The sequence below is a fragment of the Elephas maximus genome, chromosome 3, assembly GCF_024166365.1.
Source record: "Elephas maximus indicus isolate mEleMax1 chromosome 3, mEleMax1 primary haplotype, whole genome shotgun sequence".
Classification (NCBI taxonomy): Eukaryota; Metazoa; Chordata; class Mammalia; order Proboscidea; family Elephantidae; genus Elephas; species Elephas maximus.
This window is the reverse complement of record NC_064821.1, coordinates 189,791,133-189,805,265: the sequence shown is the minus strand read 5'-3', so window position 1 is coordinate 189,805,265 and position 14,133 is coordinate 189,791,133. Positions and strand designations below refer to the sequence as shown.

The window sequence follows — 14,133 nt, the reverse complement described above, 5'->3', positions numbered from 1 at the left end:
GATATTAAGCTACTTTGAATTACTGGAATAAACTCCACTTAGTCATGATCAGTTATCTTTTCTGTATATCTATGGACTCCATTTTGTTTAGAGTTGCATCTGTGCTCATTAGAGAGATTATTTATTGCCTGTAATTTTCCATCAGATCAACTTTGGTGAGAGGGAGCTGATGCTGTTGGGTCCATACATATCCATTTGTGCCTTGGTGAAAAAAAAAAAAGAAACCTCGAAACAAAAAACCAATCTCTTTGCCATCTAGCCGATTCCGACTCATAGCAACTGTGTAGAACACAGTAGGACTGCTCCATAGGGTTTTCAAGGAGTGGCTGGTGGATGTGAACTGCAACCTTTTGGTTATCAGCCGAGCTCTTAACCATTGAAGCACCAGGGCTCCATCTACCCTGTTAGCCACTACTTATTATGTCCCCCTGGATGGTTAAATTTTCCTTCCTGTCCTCTGCCATTCAGGAATTCCATCATCCACACTAATATTAAGAAGCCCAGTTCCACAGTAGCATTCTTCACTATTATTCCCAGTTTGCAGTGGGTAGCTCCCACTGAGGTTGTCAAAGATGCTGTTGTCTCTCTTGAGTGTATTTCTTGTGGCCTTATGAGGGGAGTGCCTTCTGGCTCTCCTAAGGAATACGGTCAGGTGATGGGCTCTCAGTTACTGCCTGGTAAATTCATTCTAACCGAGCCTTCCAAGTCATTCTTCAATACTGTGCCCAGGAAGTTCTGACAACTCTAACCCCTTTCAGAAGGTCATCAGTGTGTAGTAACCAAACATCAAGGAGTCATTTTGGCAAACCGTTTGGACCAGCTCCAGATGTCCTTGCCTAAAATTGAATCCTAAATCATGGACTAGTGCCCCCATGTCAGTGAAATCTCTTTTATTCAACCCTTTATCTCACCTGCCTCGTTTAACACTCCCCAAAACCCCAGTGCCATCAAGCCGATTCCGACTCATAGAGACCCTATAGGATAGAGTAAGATCCTCAAACGCTCCGTTTCTTCCTGCTTGTTCATGGTAATTAGGTTCTGAAATTCCTTTGTCATGCAAAGAATTTTTTTTTTTAACTAGAGCAGGGCTTGTACTTCCAATTGTGTTTAGGCCTGCCTCTTGTTATTGTCTTGCTGCAACAAGGTGTAGTAAGATAAATTTCCTGGGGAACAAGCATCTGGGAGGCACCTGCTTTAGATGAAGTCATTGCCTAGTCTTCAGGGAGGGGGAGGCTGTTCTCTTCTAGCAACAAGAAAGGATCAGAGTAAATGGGGGATTCTATCATCCAAATATTCCAGCCATGGTATTTTCAATCGCATCATAAGCATGTGAAAGCTGGACAATAAATAAGGAAGACTGAAGAAGAATTGACGTCTTTGAATTGTGGTGTTGGTGAAGAATATTGAACATACCATGGACTGCCAAAAGAATGAACAAATCTGTCTTGGAAGAAGTACAAGCAGAGTGCTCCTTAGAAGCAAGGATGGCGAGACTCCGTCTTACATACTTTGGACATGTTGTCAGGAGGGATTCGCTCCTGGAGAAGGACATTATGGTTGACAGAGTACAGGGTCAGTGGAAAAGAGGAGGACACTCAACCAGGTGGATTGACACAGTGGCTGCAAGAATGAGCTCAAGCATAAGAACAATTTTAAGGATGGCTCAGGACCACGCAGTGTTTCGTTATGTTGTGCATAGGGTAGCTATGGGCTGGAACCAACTCCACGGCACCCAAGAAAAACAACATTATCCAAATGTCCTCATCATAGCTCTCAGGTTCTAATCTTCCCTAATTAGGCCTCTGACCTTGGTATAGAAATCAAACACTATGCATTTAGTCTTCTTTACAGCTCCGTTACCATTATAATCAGGTACTGGGCCTCAGTTTTATGCACAGTATGCCCTGTAGTTGTAGGAGATTAAAGTCTCCTTAAATGTTACCCTAGAAGTGCTGTCTTTTGCTGCATGCCCATTATTTTGTTTTATCAAAACCTCCAATTATGTAGAAAGAAGCCTCCCCATGCTACTGTCTTTATAAGCATCATCGCCTCCATACGGAGTAACTGTTCTAGCACTTGATCTCCCAGTGCTTTTCCTTCCACCTGCATCTAATCCAGGTCGCCAGAGGGAGAACTTCAGTAATTATGCTGCCTCTATTTTTTTTTTATATGCCAGGGGTTTGATCGCTTCATTTACCAATGGTAATGGGGTTTCTATAGCCTAAGAGAAGAGAAAGATCTATTCTAGATGCCATTTTGAGACTCTGATTTCAAGGGTCATTCCTGATACCAATTGTCTTAATTCAGGGTCCTTGGAAAACAGAGTCTAAGGCAAAGCATATGTACCAATCTTTCATTTTGGTGTGTGGTGTGTGTGCGTGCTTGTGTGTGTGTGTATGTATAATTCCAGGGAAACAACGGAGAAGGGAATAGAAGTAAGGAGGCAAGAAGGGACAGCATAAATAGTGTAGTGCATTACTGAGCTGACCACTGCTTCTTAAGAAAACAGAGCTGGGTGCTTGGTCACAGAGGATGTCTCCAGAGAGGTCATATGGGAGCACTACATCTTGGAACAGTCTGTCAGGGATGGGTATGGGGAGCAAAGGTGAGCGAATTATCTGCCGATTCCTTCCTTCTCGTCTTTTGTCAGTTTATGTCTGCCCCATAGGACTTTAACTCCCCCCATGCTTGCGCTTTGCAGAGGTGGCTGCAAAGTCCCAACACACGTGAGTGTTTGCAGTACCTGGACCCCCAGCAACAGTGCCCAGTCATCCGCATTGTGGGCATGGGAGCTGTGGTTGTGCCAGGGTGGTAGCCGTCGTAGAACCAGTTTCCTAAATTCTGGGTCACAACCAGGAGGCTTCACCTTGCAAGCAACAGTCCTGCAGTGGGTCTCTAACTTCCTCTCCTCCAGCCCTCCAAAGAGTTATAAGCCCTTGAGTCCCTTGATTCATTGTCTTTCTGTTTAAAATATAGGGAGTGGTTTCTGTCTTCTGCACTAAACCCTGACAGTTGCCAATGGTGACTCTAGACTCCCAGGCTCTTAAATGCACCTGGAGACATGGGACTGGACAAGGTGACCTCCCAGCCCTGTGACTTTTGGGTCCATATGAAGGAGAGGAGTAAAGAGCAGTCATAGAGTCTATTGTATCTGTCCCCCTTCCTCTGTGCAAAGCATTCCCATGAGATTCTGTGCAATGCCCTTGGCTCCGATGCATTCCAGCCTGGTGCAGAAGAGCTGGAGCTGGAAGCAGGAGGTGGGGGTCAGAAGGAGAGTTCCTGGGGGCACAGTGAGGAACAGCTGTGCTGAATCACTGCAGTTTACCTTTCTCCTGTTTGCAGTTCTACTTTTTCCCCTCCTGGGGTGACCATAGGAAATCCTGGTAGTATAGTGGTTAAGTGCTAACCAAAGAGCTGGCAGTTTGAATCTGCCAGGTGCTCCTTGGAAGCCTATGGGGCAGTTCTACTCTGTCCTATAGGGCTGCTATGAGTCTGAATTGACTGGATGGTAGTGGGTTTTTTTTTTTTTTTTTTGGTTTTGGGACAACCACTAAGAAAACCAGAGCCTTTGTAGATCCAACCTGGTCATACCTGGGTGCTGGGGTTGGTGCAGCTCCCACCACATAGACCATGATCGAGGCCATATCGAAAACCTGGCCATTGAGTTTCTGGGAGGCTGAGAAATCGGTGCAGTTGCAAGAGGACACAACAGTGGTAGCTGGGGTTTGGGAATGGCGTGAGCCATCACTAATACCATCCAGCTGAGGAAGAAAGGCACGCAGCCATGGTGTGGGGGACGGGCATGGCTGAGGGGAGCTGTGTGGAAACATAACTTCTGTCTCGTACAGTGTACAAGTGGCAACAGGATGTATTAAAAAGAAACTATTGGGTGAAAGAAAATAGAAACCAGAAAGATATAAAACACATCAGATATAATTTTCTTAATTTTATGCCAACTAAAATTCACACACCAAACAACAATACACATTAAGTAAACATGCAGAGAAATAGATACATATTAAACATGATAAGCGTGTACTGAGAGAGGGAGTTGGGACTGGAGAAAAATTTTAAAAATAACGAAAACGAAGAACTTTCCTGTAGCAATGTTGATAATACGCCATAAACCAAGGGTGATTATCACTCCATTCCTCCGCACCTGTGATTCAAAAAGAGCAAATGTCAATTAAAATACAATGAAATCATATTGGTTATAACACAGTATTCAAAGAGCATAAAAAGTTTTTCAATGTAAAATTTGATCATTTTTCCTCTTGTCCCCACCTACTCAGTCCTTCTGTCCATGGGCAACGATTATAACTAATTCTTGCATGTCCTTAACTGACAGATTTAAAAACCGTAATGACTGGCTTTAACCAGTGATCAAGAGAGATCTGATGCCATTGGGAGGGTGGGTGGAGATGGAGGCAGAGACCCAGACTGCAGCTGGTTGGGCTGGTGGGCCAGGCTGGCGAGAGGTCCTGCTTGGGGCAGCAGCAGAAAGGTATAGATACATTTTCAAGGAACGTTGTGGGGAACTTTCAGGTGTGAGACAAGTGCATGAGAGAAAGGGGAAAGTCCAGAAAGCCGGTAAGTTTCACTGAGCACTGAAAGAGGGGCTGATGGGGGAATGTGAAGAGCCTGGGAATAAGCCCCATCCTGAAACAAAAACAAAAACAAACCCATCGTCATTGAGTGGATTGTGACTCACAGCGAGTAGAACTGCCCCACAGGGTTTCCAAGGAACGCCTGGTGGATTCAAACTGCCCACCTTTTGGTTAGCAGCCAGAGCTCTTAACCACTACACCACCAGGGTTTCCTAGGAGCGGTATTAAGAGTCCCAGGGTGGCTCGAATGGTTAAGTTCTTGGCCACCAATTGAAGGATTGGAGATTAGAACCTTCCCAGAGACACCTTGGAAGAAAAGCCTGGAGATCTTGTTCTGAATGGTCGTAGCCATGAAAACCCTACAGAGCAGTTCTACTCTGATGTACACGGGCTTGCCATGAGTCGGACTCAACTCGATGGCAACTGGGTTGTTTTTCCTGTGATGGTATTAGGAACAGTTGTGGGGAACAGTCTGAATGGTCCAGGATCTCCTGTGGGGAATTTTAGGGGCAGGGGTAACAGGCAAAGAGTAAACTTCAGTGATTTAGCACAGCCGTACCTCAGTGTGCCACCACAGACTCTCCTTCTGACCACAAGCTCCTGCTTCCCACTCTAGCTCTTCTGTAGCAGGCAGGAACACATCAGGGCCAAAGGCGTTGCACAGAAATTCATGGGAATGTTTTGCATAAAGGAAAGAGGACAGATGCTAAAGAATTTATGACTTGTCTTCACTCCCTTCCTCCATAGGAAACGAATAGTCATAGGGATGCAAGGTCAACCTAGCTCAGTCCCATGTCTCCAGGTGCATCTAAGAGCCTGGGAGTCTGCAGTCACCATTGGCAACTGTCAGGGTATAGTGCAGAAGACAGAAACCATTCCCTACTGGGCTGGGTTTATATATATATATTCATAATCAATTTTTATTGTGCTTATTTGAAAGTTTACCAATCGAGTCAGTCTCTCACACAAAAATTTGTATACACCTTGCTTTACATTCCTAATTGCTCTCTCCCTATTGAGACAGCATGCTCCTTCCTTCTACTCTCTCTCCTTGTGTCCATTTGGCCACCTTCTCGCCTCCTCTGGGGTCTCATCTCTCCTCCAGACAGGAGATGCCAGCATTGTCTCATGTGTCTACTTCATCCAAGAAGCTCATTCTTTACCAGTATCATTTTCTATCCCACAGTCCAGTCCAATCCCTGTCTGAGAAGTTGGCTTTGGGAATGGTTCCTGCCTTGGGGTAATAGAAGGTCTGTGGACGATGACCTTTCGGATCCTTCTAATCTCAATCTGACCATTAAGCCAGTCTTTTTAAGAGAATTTGGAGTCTGCATCCCACTGCTCCCCTGCTCCCTCAGGGGTTTTCTGTTATGTTTACTGTCAGGGTAGTTATCGGTTATGGCTGGGCACCATCTATTTCCTCTGGCCTCAGGCTGATGTAGTCTCTGGTTTATGTGGCCATTCCTGTCTCTTGGGTTCATAATTACCTTGTGTCTTTGGTGTTCTTCATTCTTCCTTTTTCCAGGTGGGTTGAGAACAATCGATGCATGTTAGATGGCTGCTTACTAACTTTTAAGTCCCAAGATGCCACTCTCCCAAGTGGGATGCAGAATGTTTTCATGATCGATTGTATTATGCCAATTGACTTAGACGTCCCCTGAAACCATGGTCCCGAAACCCCGGTCCCTGCTACACTGGCCTTCGAAGTGTTCAGTTTATTCAGGAAACTTCTTTGCTTTTGGCTTCGTCCAGTTGTGTTGACCTCTCCTGTATTGTGTGTTGTTTTTCCCTTTGCCTAAATAAAACTTACCTAGTTTTTTTTTTTTTAGTGTTCGTGTTTAGTATCTAATTAGTGAAAACCTCTCTCCCTCCTTCCCTCACTACCTCCTCTCATAACCATCAAGGAATATTTTCTTCTGTGTTTAAACTATCTCCCCAGTTCCTATAATAGTGGTGTTATACAAAATTTGTCCTTTTACAACTAATTTCACTCAGCATAATATCTTCCAGGTTCCTCCATGTTATGAAATGTTTCATGGATTCGTCATTGTTCTTTACCAATCGTAGCATCCCATTGTGTGAATATACCATAATTTATTTATCATTCATCTGTTGATGGGCACCTTGGTTGCTTCCATCTTTTTGCTATTGTGAACAGCGCTGCAATGAACATGGGTGTGCGTATATCTGTTCGTGTAAAGGCTCTTATTTCTCTCGGATATATTCCAAGGAGTGGAATTTCTTTTTATGGTAGTTCTAAGGACGTGCCAAATCACTTTCCAAAGTGGCTGTAGCATTTTACATTCCCACCAGCAGTGTATAAGTGTCCCAGTCTCTTCACAGCCTCTCCAACATTTATTATTTTGTGCTTTTTGAATTAATGCCAGCCATGTTGGAGTGAGATGGAATCTCATTGTAGTTTTCATTTGCATTTCTCTAGTGGCTAATGATCATGAGCATTTCTTCATGTATCTGTTAGCTACCTGAATGTCTTCTTTAGTGAAGTGCCTGTTCATATCCTTTGTCCATTTTTTAATTGGGTTGTCTTTTTGTAGTTGAGTTTTTGCAGTATCATGTAGATTTTGGAGATTAGGTGCTGATCGGAACTGTCACAGCTAAAAGCTTTTTCCCAGTCTTAGGAGTCTTTTTACTCTTTTGGTGAAGTCTTTGGATGAGCACAGGTGTTTGATTTTTAGGAGCTCCCAGTTTTCTAGTTATTCTTCTGCACTGTTATTAATGTTTTGTATACTGTTTATGTCGGAATCGACTCGACAGCACTGGGTCTGGGGATACTGTTTATGCCATGTATTAGGACACCTAGCATTGTCCCTATTTTTTCTTCCATGATCTTCATCGTTTTAGATTTTATATTTAGGTGTTTGATCCAATTTGAGTCCTTTTCTGTGCGTGGTGTGAGGTATGGGTCTTGTTTCATTTTTTTGCAGATAGATATCCAGTTATGCCAGCATCACTTGTTAAAAAGACTGCCTTTTCCCTAATTAGCTGACTTTGGGCCTTTGTCAAATATCAGCTGCTCATATGTGGAAGGATTTATGTCTGGATTCTCAATTCTGTTCCATTGGTCTATGTATCCGTTGTTGTACCAGTACCAGTACCAGGCTGTTTTGAGTACTGTGGCATATAATAGGTTCTAAAATCAGGTAAAGTGAGGCCGCCCACTTTGTTCTTTTTCAGTGTTGCTTTACTTATCCTGGGCCTCTTCCCCTTCCCTATGATGTTGGTGATTGTTTCTCCATTTCATTAAAAAATGCTTTTGGAATTTGGATTAGAATTGCATTGTATCTATAGATGCCATTCGGTAGAATAGACATTTTTACAATGTTAAGTCTTTCTATCCATGAGCAGAGTATGTTTTTCCACTTTTGTAGGTTTTTTTTTTTAGTTTCTTGCAGCAGAGCCTTGTAGTTTTCTTCCTATAGGTCTTTTACATCTCTGGTAAGATTTATTCCTAGTATTTTATCTTCTTGGCGGGTACTGTAAATTGTGTTGATTTGGTGATTTCCTCCTCAATGTTCTTTTTGTTAGTATAGAGGAATCCAACTGATTTTTGTGTGTTTATCTTGTATCGTGATACTCTGCTGAACTCTTCTATTAGTTTCAGTAGCTTCCTTGAGGATTCTTTAGGGTTTTCTGAATAGAAGATCGTGTCATCTGCAAACAGAGATACTTTTACTTCTTTCTTGCCAATCTGGATGACCTTTATTTCTTTACCTAGCTTAATTTCTCTGTCTTGAACTCCAGCACAATGTTGAATAAGAGTGGTGTTTAACGGCATCCTTGTCTGGTTCCCGTTCTCAAGGGGAATGCTTTCAAAATCTCTGCATTTAGGGTGATGTTGTCTGTTGGCTTTGTATAGATGCCCTTCATTATGTTGAGGAATTTTCCTTCTATTTCTATTTTGCTGAGAGTTTTTATCATGAATGCATTTTGAACTTTTTCAAATGCCTTTTCTGCATCAATTGATAAAATCATGCTGTTCTTGTCTTTTGTTTTATTAAAATGATGAATTACATTAATTGTTTTTCTAATGTTCAACATCTCTGCATACCTGGTATGAATCCCACTGGGTTATGGTGAATTATTTTTTTTTTGATATGTTGTTAAATTCTATTGGCTAGAATTTTCTTGAGGATTTTTACATGTAAGTTCATGAGGGATATAGGTCTGTAATTTTCTTTTTTTGTGGTCTTTACCTCGTTTTGGTATCAGGGATATGCTGGCCTCCTAGAATGAGTTTGACAGTATTCCATCCTTTTCTATGCTCTGAAATACCTTTAGTAGTAGTGGTGTTAATTCTTCTCTGAATATTTGGTAGAACTCTTCAGTGAAGCAATCAGGGCCAGGGCTTTTTCTGTTGGCAGTTATTTGATTTCCTTTTCAATTTCTTATTTTGCTATGGGTGTATTTACTTGTTCTAACACTGTTCGTGTTAGTTTAGGTAGGTAGTGTGTTTCTAGGAATTCATCCATTTCTTCCTGGTTTTCAAATTTGTTAGAGTATGATTTTTCATAGTAATCTGGTATGATTCTTTTAATTTCAGTTGGATCTGCTGTGATATCGCCCATCTCATTTCTTTTTTGGATTATTTGCTTCATCTCTTGTTTTCTTTTGTCAGTCTGGCCAATGGTTATCCGTTTTGTTAATTTTTTCAAAGAAGCAACTTTTTGTCTTGATAACTCTTTCAATTGTTTTTCTGTTCTGTAATTCATTTAATTCTTCTCTAATTTTTATTATTTGCTTTCTTCTTGTGCCTGAGGGTTCACTCGTTATATTTTCAGCAGAAAGACAATTAACCAAGGGTGTCAAGGGCTTATAACTCTTTGGAGGGCTGGAGGAGAGAAAGTTAGAGAGCCACTGCAGAACCGTTGCCTGTAAGGTGAAACTTTTCGACTACGACCCAGAATTTAGAAAACTGGTTCTAGGACGGCTACCATCATGGCACCACCATAGCTCCCATGGGCACAAAGCAGATGACTGGACAGTGTCACTGAGGGTACAGCTTCTGTGAACACTTACCTGTGTTGAAGCTGGCTTTGTAGCTGCCTCTGCTGCACCTTCTAAATCTCTCTGGAGATTCTCATCCGAACCATGTCTGGGCCCTGGATGCAAAAAACCTCAAATGTGATTGTCCACTTTCAATATCCAAATAGGAGAGATTCAGAGAGTGATTACCGTACTGACAACAGAGCTGAATTTGGATCTCGACAGTGGCTCCTGGCATACCCCCGGGGTCCTCACGGGGCTGTGAGGTGAGATGATACTGAAGTGTCTCATGGAGCATCATCTCTGGCTGAGTGTTAGTCCTTCCTCTGTCAGTAATCGCAGTCTCCTTCTGGGGATTTCTGTGAGGTTCTGGCAAGATGATATCAGTGAAGATGTTTCTTAAAGCATAGTGAGCTTCCCTGACGGAAAAGGTATTGTTCCCAGGGAATGGTGGCCACAGACAGCTCTCGCAGAGGGGCTCATAGCCTGAACAGTGTGACAACCAAGGCTTTGAGAATCACAGAGGCCCCACTCACTGCTGTCGTTGCCCTGAAGCCCACATTTTCCTGGGTGGAGGTACCTGTGGGATTCTTCTGTGCAGGGTCATCTGTCCTGGAGTGTGGGCTCCTGCAGGGCAGGCAATGGTATGACCCCTTGCCCAGTCCAGATGGTAACACCATCAGAGGCTCAGCAAGAGGTCAGTATGATTAGGAGAGGGCTTTGAAGTCTGAGAGATCTGGGTTTGAATCCTGACTTTGTCATATTCTATCTGAGTAAGCTTGAGAAACCCAGCCTTGGTCCCAATTTGCTCATCTGTAAGAAGGGACAATAGCTACCTCACAGTGGTAGAGAGTCCTATGTGAACTCACAGGGCTCTCATGGGACTCTGAGGCAATGTACATAAAACAGTATCCCACTGCCTGGCTCATTCCAGTGCTTGGAAAAGGAGGCAGTTATTACTAGCCATTGATAAAATGTTGTGGAATGACTGAATGAACAGACAGGTGTTTCTTCCCTCCCAGATCCCTAGATTCCATCATCCTTGAGCTATGGCAGTGTACTCAACTCTGTCCACACCCCTCTTGCATGGGGCCTCCTCCCACTGGCCAGGAGCCTGGGCTGGGCAGAATTGTGGTAAAGTGGCCTGATAGTGGTAGGCACTGGAGACCCAGCATATCTAGAAGGAAGTTTTGAGTATAGCTTCTTCGGTGTGTCTCTCCACCCAAAGTGGTGCAATGTTTGGAGAAACTAATGAACACTGCCACAGGGCACCCAGCCTCTGGGACGATCTGAGGCGGAGCTACATAAAGGGACTATTTTGTGCCCAGATGCACAATCTCACTAATTTTCTCCTCTGTGATCATCCTCAGCTCCAGTACATCTGCACCTGTCTCTGTTCTTTCCTAGGAGTCATGCCTGGTGCCCATCTGCTCTGTCCCTGCAGCTGTGGGGGAATACTAACCTGGCCTGGGAGTTAGTATGCATGGGTTCTGCAACTAATAGTGTGGGACCTTGTGGTTATCCTGGCAAATCCCATATCCCTTCTCCACTGGTCTCAGTGGGGGGCTGGCTTGGCTGGAAGATCTTGTTATTCCTCTTTTCTCAGTATTAGGTGCTTTTCTGAGAACTGTTAGGTAAAAAATATCTTCCTTTTGTAGCCCTTGGTTAGCTTTACTCCCTGATTTCAGTACACTGTTTTGGCACAAGGTCTTCCAAAATAACTCTGGGAAGGTCTTGGAGGGTGGAGACATCAGAATTGGTGGTGGCTGTGTACCAAGGTGCATTGGTGGGGAATTAAACTTGGGCCTTCAGTTGGTAAGGTGGGAATTTTACCACTGTCTCAGATAGCCAGAAACCCAGGATTCTAGACCTGATTGCTCAGGCTGGTGGTCCTTGGTAATTTCCTAAGTGGAAGTGAGGAGAATGGGCTAGACCAAAGGCTATGGTTGATGGGAATGTCCTGCCTTGGGACTTGATGCTTCTCTTTGTTATCTCACTCCCAACTGGGTGAGCCAGAACACACTTTATACCCATCCCCTGCAGGTCAGCCCCAGCCCCTCACTAATACAGCCCTGACCTCCACTGTTTCACTGTCTCTCCTCCCAGACTCCCCCAGGAATAGTCTCAGGATCGAGGACTCGGTTCCACTCTCTCCTCCATGAGACCAATTTACCTCACCATTTGAGAAAGACAAGTTCCAGTTGTTATGTCTTATCTCAGTCTTGACTCACTCCTTGGCCTTGTCCTTCAGACTCTCTTCCACCCAGTTCATTCTCATTAATTTCTTTTCTGTAGACTCTCGTCTTGGAATAAAAGGCAAGATGAGCAACATTGCAGCTTAGAAAGTCAAGATATGCCACACTCCAGCTGAGAATTTGGTACTGAGCTTGGTCAAACTATTTCATTGATACACTGGGCATGATGATAAGATCAATAGGGCAAACTTGTTGAAGCTGTTGAAGGAGAACTTCCCCAACTTCCTCAATGACTGTGTGAGTAGGGGTCTGGCTTGTCTGGGGCAGGAAGAGGCTGTGTATGTGTGTGCAGGGAGGGGACAGGGTGGGTGGATGGAGTCCATGGGCTTTGGCATGCCTGAGGACCCGGCTTGGAAGTGGATTCACTGTTTGTGATTGGCTGATCTGGAGTCTGGCTCTTCCTTGATTCACTCTCCACACCTCCTTTCTCTTCTCATTTTACCTCCAGGCCCGAGGCAGGGCCAGACCCATGTGTAGGCAGAATGGAAGATTCTAGGAGCTCAGGACAAAGTGTCATGCTCTTTTTTCTCCTGGGCACCTGTCCTGCCCCTGCTGCTCCCTGCTGCATGACCCTGGACAAATCACCCGCAATATGATCCTTAGTTTTCTCATCTGAAAAAGGAGATAATAGAACTTAATTTCCTGAGGTGGCGTCATTGAAATGAAAAGATTTATTGGAAAATGCTTGGAAAATGAGAAAAAAAGTGGTGGCTATATTAGATACTCAAGAAAGTGTTATAATTTGAAAGTCAGTGAATAGACTAAAGCATCTGCCCTCCCACTGGTCACTGAGAGTCCCTCCAAGGGTCTGGTAGCCTTGGGGTAAAAAGTTGCCTCCTAAAAGCTCCTATTTACATTTTCCTGGGAGAAGGGGTTATTGTTAGCTGCTTTTCAGCATCATAGGAACAGGGAAGCCTCCAGTGCCAGGCGAGTTGTGGCTGTGCACCAAGGTACATTGGTGGGGATTGGAATTCGGGTCTCCTGTTTGGAAGGTGGGAATTCTACCACTGTGGGAATTCTACCACTGAACTACCACTGCCCGTGGAAGCAGAGCTTACCATAGTGAGAATCATGAACCCTACAGACAAGGCCACCATCTTTTATATGGGCAAAGCTCATTCATAGTCCTAATTTCATTTAACTGTTAAAGGAATCATTAGCACACATTGAGACTAAGGATCAGAATAAATGGGGCCAAACTGATAGGTTTTGATGGGAAAGAATTTAAGTGTGAAGAGCATTAGAGAATGAGGAGAGTAACTGGCTGGGCTGTATTGGTCCCCAGCGGGAAGAATGAAGACAGTGCATCTGAAGTTAAGGTGGTGGAGGAGCCTGAGTCCACTTGTCATTTAGCAGTGTACTCCCCGTGCAAGTTACCATTTTTGGCCAGAAATCTCCAGTGACAAGTCAGGGCTTGACTTTGCTTGACCCCATCTCTCCATCTCCATAGCCTCACCTGACCAACCACACCTTTGGTTCAGACCTAGGTGTTGTCTCTTCATGTGTCTCTATTCTCCCCTTCCCCCTGGATAATATTTTCATGTTTGTCTGTATGTTTTTTTTACCCCACAGGAAAAAAGGGGCAAAAATTACTTATGCAATATCTTTGATGAAAAAGACAAGAATAAGGATAAGAAGATTGACTTTTCTGAGTTTCTCTGTGTAGTAGGGGACATAGCCACTGACTACCACAAACAGAGCCATGGTGCGCCGCCCTGTTCTGGGGGATGCCAGTGATCCCTGGCCAGTCCAGCCTAGAGGCCTCCAGAGACCCCAAAACAATAAAGTATCTCCTTGCACCTAATACTTGGCATTACTTCTTCCTTCTCTTTTGGTGGTATGAGTGGACAAATGGAGAAATACTGACTCTCAGCTTTGTAGACTCTCCACAAGGGGGGGTCAAACCAGCTGACATTTACTCCAGAGGGGCCTTTCTGGTCTTTCCCCAGGCCCACTTTTGCTCCTCAGGGCCCCAATGTAGCCCAACTGCTGGCATCACAGGAGGGCCCTTCTAGTATGGCACATACTCTTTTTTCTTCTGGAATAGAGCTGGGATCCTGGGATGTCTCTTTGTCTCCCAAGTGGTGCCTGTCTGTGCTTGAGTGTGTAGGGGGTGGGGCATCTCAGGTGTGGCACCGAGATGTCCATCCCCCACCTGGCTGTTTAGGAAAGAGCAGGGAGGAGGAGCAGATGCTTTATATCCTAGCCCTTCAGTGTAGTACCTTCTAAGGGCCATGGAGGAGTTGGATCTCTCCTTTGCGGTCAAA

The 14,133-nt window shown here is 44.2% G+C and overlaps 1 pseudogene; it reads left to right on the top strand.

Annotated features, from left to right (window-relative positions):
- The first annotated feature begins 9,716 nt into the window (after window positions 1-9,716).
- Window positions 9,717-13,603, top strand: LOC126071461 (protein S100-A7-like; annotated as a pseudogene).
- Window positions 13,604-14,133: the final 530 nt, after the last annotated feature.